At 37.3% G+C, this 7,229-nt stretch overlaps 1 long non-coding RNA gene across 1 annotated transcript; it reads right to left on the bottom strand.

Annotated features, from left to right (window-relative positions):
* Positions 1 to 903: 903 nt before the first annotated feature.
* Positions 904 to 6,033, bottom strand: LOC135474745 (uncharacterized). Its single transcript, XR_010445002.1, has 3 exons — positions 5,942 to 6,033; positions 3,927 to 3,983; positions 904 to 944 (listed from the first exon to the last, which is right to left on the bottom strand). It is a non-coding gene; the product is annotated as an uncharacterized LOC135474745 (long non-coding RNA).
* Positions 6,034 to 7,229: the final 1,196 nt, after the last annotated feature.

Genomic DNA, 7,229 nt, shown 5'->3' with positions numbered 1-7,229 from the left:
AAACTTAAAGCTGTTAAAATGCAGAATGTCTAAGCCTGTAAAACGCTATAGACAATGCATTCTACAGTGTTTCGAAGCCATGTTCAGAGTACTACTTGGGAGCCATCTGAAGACATTCCAAGTCCATCACTGCAAGCTTATTTCCAAAACAACCTAAAACATCAGCTCTCAAAGGAATATGTAAAAAAAAAAAATTATGTAAATAGTTAATAACGCCGTGACATGTACGAGAGAAGCAGCCACCAGCTTTAAATGCTTCAGGGAAGACAGTTGATATTATAGGCATAATATCAAAATCAAAGTAAAAGCTCATAGCCCATATGTAATTTCCATGCGTAACACAACTTAAGATTTGGTAGCAAGGCTATCCGTAAGAGATGAACATATGAATGCAAAACTTCAGCTCCATACATAATAAAGTACTTAGCATCAGCGATGGACAGCCTCCACACCACCCCCACCCCACACTCGTCATTTAGATTTATATGCACGTAAAACCTCAGGTCACTGCAGGCAGTACTTCTGAGTAGGACCCCTAGCATTTCCGTTAACATTGACTCTAAAGTCGCGAAGTTTGTAATTTACGGTATTTGATATGCACACAGCGAATCAACGATGGTACTCCTCGTATTATTGTCGGATTGTGCTCTACATGTGTGCAAATCATGAGCTCTCTAAAAGGAGTATTTTTACAATACCATCTAAATACAATAAAATTTTGTTCAGCATATCTTTCCCAGATATTAGACGCCGACGCCAGCGTTCGGGATATAACATAAGTTACGCCTGTCGTCCTGATATGACACAAGCTACAGATATAAGACCCGGCTAGGATTGGAATTAGAACAGGATGCTATAATACTCTTTAATATGAATATAGGTACCTTTATCACACGCAGTTTTGGATCTGAATAACCTCAATTCATGCCTTTCTACCGGCAAATCTGAAAGAAAACAATCAAGTTTCACTTTTTCAGTTTTCACAAAATACTAAATTATATTAATTGCTGACCAATTTTAGTATATTTTTGAGTGAATGTTGACAAATATTGTGGCTACCAATCGGAAATGTCAAGCAGAAAATGAGGCTCCACATTAGTTCATACTCGCAGACATTCCCACATAACTTATATGTGTTCTCCGGGGGGCTTCCACTGAGTCACTGAAAGAGCAACGTCGATCAAACAAGTCACCAAGGCACTTAGTACAGTGATAGCAAGGGAATCTGGAAAAGACACAATCTGAGAGACTGAATTTACGTTAGTTGTGACCCAGCAATTGAAAGCAAACCCTCTAAACTGATCAACTGACTGATGTTTAATCTGACTGGTGTTTTACGCCATACTCAGACAATTTCACTTATACAACGGCGGCGAGTTGTGTTTAACGCTGTTTTCAAGAATTTGGATTTGAGGTGGATTTGAACTGTGGCATGGTCCAGATGGTAGGTCAGGGTCTTTTTCTGCAGCCTGTGGATGGTCGTGGGTTTCTATGTATGTTGTTGCTACAGGTAGACAAGTTCAAATGTAATTTAGATATAAAATCAATAAACTTCATTTTGCCTGGGTGGATGACTTGACAAATTCACATAGATAACAAAATTTCCCGTCTGCTTTTATCCAGAATTTTTACGATGTGGATATGGGACAAAACGATCAAAGTATTATAGTTGACCTAATACACAGATATGCACACCTGTCTCACCTGTAGATGTGACATAATACACAGATATACATACCTGTCTCACCTGTAGATGTCACCTAATATACAGATATACACACCTGTGTCACATGTAGCTGTGACCTAATATACAGATATACACACCTGTGTCACATGTAGCTGTGACCTAATATACAGATATGCACACCTGTCTCACCTGTAAATGTGACATAATACACAGATAGGCATACCTTTGCAACATGTAAATGTGACCTAATACACAGATATGCACATCTGAGTCACATGTAGATGTGATCTAATACACAGACACGCACACCTGTCTCACCTGTAAATGTGACATAATACACAGATATGCACACCTTTGTCACATGTATATGTGGCCTAATACACAGATATACACAACTGTGTCACATGTAGCTGTGACCTAATATACAGGTATGCACACCTGTGTCACATGTAGATGAGACCTAATATACAGATATGCACACCTGTGTCGCATGTAGATGTGACATAATACACAGATATGCACACCTGTGTCACAGGTAGATGTCACCTAATATACAGATATGCACACCTGTCTCACATGTATATGTGGCCTAATACACAGATATACACAACTGTGTCACATGTAGCTGTGACCTAATATACAGGTATGCACACCTGTGTCACATGTAGATGTGACATAATACACAGATATGCACACCTGTGTCACATGTAGCTGTGACCTAAAATACAGATATGCACACCTGTCTCACCTGTAAATGTGACATAATACACAGATAGGCATACCTTTGCAACATGTAAATGTGACCTAATACACAGATATGCACATCTGAGTCACATGTAGATGTGATCTAATACACAGACATGCACACCTGTCTCACCTGTAAATGTGACATAATACACAGATATGCACACCTGTCTTACATGTATATGTGGCCTAATACACAGATATACACAACTGTGTCACATGTAGATGTGACCTAATATACAGGTATGCACACCTGTGTCACATGTAGATGTGACATAATACACAGATATGCACACCTGTGTCACATGTATATGCGACCTAATATACAGATATGCACACCTGTCTCACCTGTAAATGTGACATAATACACAGATAGGCATACCTTTGCAACATGTAAATGTGACCTAATACACAGATATGCACATCTGAGTCACATGTAGATGTGATCTAATACACAGATATGCACACCTGTCTCACCCTGTAGATGTGACATAATATACAGATATGCACACCAGTGTCACATGTAAATGTGACCTAATCCACAGATATGCACATCTGCGTCACATGTAGATGTGATCTAATACACAGATATGCACACCTGTCTCAACTGTAGATGTGACATAATACACAGATATGCACACCTGTGTCACCTGTATATGCGACCTAATATACAGATATGCACACCTGTGCCACATGTAGATGAGACCTAATGTACAGATATGCACACCTGTGTCACATGTAGATGTGACCTAATACACAGATATGCACACCTATGTCACATGTAGATATGACCTAATGTACAGATATGTACACCTGTGTCACATGTAGCTGTGACCTAATACACAGATAGGGACGCCTGTGTCACATGTATATGTGACATAATACACAGATATGCACACCTGTGTCACATGTAGATGTGACCTAATACACAGATATGCACACCTATGTCACATGTAGATGTGACCTAATATACAGATATGTACACCTGTGTCACATGTAGCTGTGACCTAATATACAGATATGCACACCTGTGTCACATGTAGCTGTGACCTAATATACAGGTATGCACACCTATGTCACATGTAGATGAGACCTAATATACAGATATGCACACCTGTGTCACATGTATATGTGACATAATACACAGATATGCACACTTGTGTCACATGTAGATGCGACCTAATACACAGATAGGGACACCTGTGTCACATGTATATGTGACATAATACACAGATATGTACACCTGTGCCACATACCTGTGTCATTGTTGATTGTGATAATCCTGATTCACTTCCAGGCAAATATAAAACCAGAGACGCCAAGAGAAGGGTCTCACAAGAAAAGAGCAATAAAATTACTGTGATCTATGAGGTCTCATTTTCTATACGTTCCTGGATGAATTCTTGTTGAAAAGATAGTCAGAAAAAAAAAACACAGCCATAATGGACTAAAAGCAGAACTGACAGCTGGATTGATGTCAGACTGATATACATACCCGTATCACATGTAGATGTTGACCCTGATAATCCCAAATCTTCAATTCCAGGCAAATCTAAAAAAAGAGTGAAATGACTCACAAGAAAAGAGCAATAAAATGAAACTATATTGGAGTTCACATTTTCAACGTCGTGTTACCTATATGTGGATAACAATTTTAATTCTCCAAATCTTTGTTAAACTGAGAATTTTATATTATAGAGAAAAGTGGAACAATGTGTGAATATGTTTTATAATACCCTGGTGTTTTAAAATCCTTTTTATCGAAGGGATTGTAAAATATTTTAATAAATTAAAATTATTTAAATAATTTAAAGGGTTTTAGTGTAATGCCAAAGTTAAAAAGCACCAAATTAATTACAAAACCAACTTCTAAACCTACTCAAGCTAAAGACCATACATCTTGTTATCATATTTTAATGATGTCGACTAATGCTAAAACACGTGTAGTATTAATTAATATATTAGTTAACATATATACAGCAGTCGGCGACATATGATAGACCTCATAAAGTGTCATATACACCAAGTATGAAGTATGTAAGTGTAGTATTAATAGACATACAGCTTATAATATTTCCGGTATAAACAAAGACTGCCCCTCCCCCCCCCCCCACCCTTTGAATAACGAAGTGAGTTATTTCATGTTAAGTATAGAAATTAACCACTGATAATTTTTGTCACGAAAATTGCTCCTTCTGTCATTTTGCTCATTTTCTCCGTTTCTGTTTTTATAAAATGTGAAGTTTTGTTCAAGAGGGATCAGTGTTACCCTTAACCGAAGTCATAGTGGCACGATCGAGAAAGTTTGTTTACATATAGCCAAGCGCATACAACTGTTATCAAAAAATTCTCTGTTTAAAAATCTAATTTCCTCGTAAAAAATGATTTCCTATGTTAAACAAAAATTTCTTCGTAAAAAATTAACAATGAAATAATTTCCTCTTTAAAAAATTATTTCTAACATGAAAAAAATGACTACGGTTGTAAAAAAAAAAACAGCCTGATAAGCCATCTTACTAGCAAGGGTATACCGGGAAAAGAAAACATTCCAAAAATTGAAATGAAATTGCATGTCACGGTACTTAACCTATGTTGTAGTGGCACGATGGCAAAGGCTTACATATAACTAAGTGCATAATACTCCCTACATATTTCAACGTCGGGGAAACTTATTTTGTTATGAAAAAGTAATTTTTCTTCTAAAAAAATAATTTCCTCATAAAAATGATTTCTAATGAGTAAAGAAGAAAATTCCAAGTAAGGAATGATTTTCCTGAGAGAAAAAAATGAATATGAAAAAAATGTTCTGCGTTAAAAAGTTATTTTCTGTGTAAACTGATTAATTAACTTTACTGATAAACAGACTGATAAGCCGCCTTACTAGAAAGTGTACTTGTATGTAGAAACAGCCAAAACAAAAACAAATGAAATTGCATGGCGCCATTAGGCCGCCGTACTTAACCCTTGTTGTAGTGGTGCGAACGTTTGTATATACGTAACAAAGCGTATAAAACACCGTACGAATATCATGTAATTTGGCTGTTAGCTGACGTTTTCATCCGACGTTGCTTGCCGGGACTCGAAAAGGAGTTGGGAATCTTTCGGAGTTCAAGCCACTTAATAAACACTAAATCTTGCAATAAACGTCGAGAAAGTCAGTTGAAGTCTGTGTGGCGCTTCGGTGTTGTTGCTGTTGTAATTTAATAAGGCTTCATCGTTGAAACACACTCACACTTTTTTTGAAAAATAGAAATATTGCGGAAATAACAAGCACATTAAGTTAATACAAAACTCTGCTTCAAGGCGACATGAGTTCAAAGCTACGGTTTGTAACTGACGTTCATATTTTACGTGTGCGGTGTAGATTGACTGTTCTGGTGTGATAATGTGCAAACATTTTTTATCAGTTATTGTACTGTCTGTAGAGTCAGTGTTTACTGGACATACGTAACATTGCCAACAAACCTATCATGTTATCTAACCAAGTAACAAAAGTAGCTTTATGCCTACCTGGGCACAAATCCTGGCAGTTGAAAAGACGGGACTTCTTGTTCTGTCAGTCGTCGAGGCCCTTCTCAGATGTCCATTGTGAAAAGCTGGTTCTTCAATGAAACTGATTTGTGTCACCTTGCCTCGCTAAAGCAATCCCCACTTTCAAATTTCTCAAATACCTCGTTTCGTCAACTTCACTCAAGTCTTAGACGGTGGGGTAAAGAAAGCACGTGGCGCCCCATGGTTTTTATGACCCAACAGTCAACTATGCCCCAATAACCCGGTCTAATAATTGATAAAGACCCATTAGTCAACCTCAAGACCCTACAGTCAACCCGGACCCAATAGCATGAGTCTCATGTTTACCAAAGACTCAACAAGTGGTGTTCATAAAAGTATATTTATATATATAGAAAATTAGTACAGTATGTGTAAATTTAGGCCGCGTAACAGACATTCACATTCCATAAAATGGTCAATGATAGTAGGCGTTTCAGAACAACAATCGCAAGATCAGCTTCCAAAACAACACAAATCACTATATAACGTGAGAACGTATCTTTGTACGCGTAATTATAACAGTAAGAAGTTAGAAATCATTTTAAGAAGATGCCACACAAGACTAAATATGTATATGTATCTATATAGTACCCACGTAAACTTTAGAAAGTGTTGTGAATGTTGCATAACGGAGATATCGCAGTTTAAATTATACAAAATCGAACCCATTAAGAAAACTGATAGCGTCGCCATGTAATCAATTTTAACCAGTCAGGCGCGAGTTATTTCTATAATCCGAGACGGTGACGATTTCCACTGACGTCACTCGAAATCCTGTTTTGCCATTTAGCTTTATGGCCTTGGTTGTGGGATACGTGTAACTTGACATCGTGTTTACGTTTTCTCTAATCTGGCGTACCCCATGACACCGTTACAATTCCAGATTGAATGCAAGGCTATATTATTTGTTGCCTTTTGCCTGGAAGGACACGAGGAATATTCTAAGCATGTAAATTTAATCAGTATGCAGTTGTTTACGAGCTGTTGTCAAATGTCTCAGTAGCGCTTTGATTGTAACTGTTTATATATCCATCATTGCGTTTTTATTCAACACGATGAATATACATCCCCTTCAGACTAGGACAAAACCAAATGGGACACATACAGTCATAAAGATGGTCAATAGTCACTCGTGTTTCGTGAACATAATGATAAACAAGAATGCTCGCAAATTTTTACTAAAAACGATACCGTTAATAACAAAATTGTGCTGATTCATTTTCTTTGAGGAATGATAATGGAGAGT

The sequence above is a fragment of the Liolophura sinensis genome, chromosome 9 (genome assembly GCF_032854445.1).
Source record: "Liolophura sinensis isolate JHLJ2023 chromosome 9, CUHK_Ljap_v2, whole genome shotgun sequence".
NCBI lineage: Eukaryota > Metazoa > Mollusca > Polyplacophora > Chitonida > Chitonidae > Liolophura > Liolophura sinensis.
Note: the sequence above shows the minus strand (reverse complement) of the source record. Positions and strands in the feature narration are given on the sequence as shown.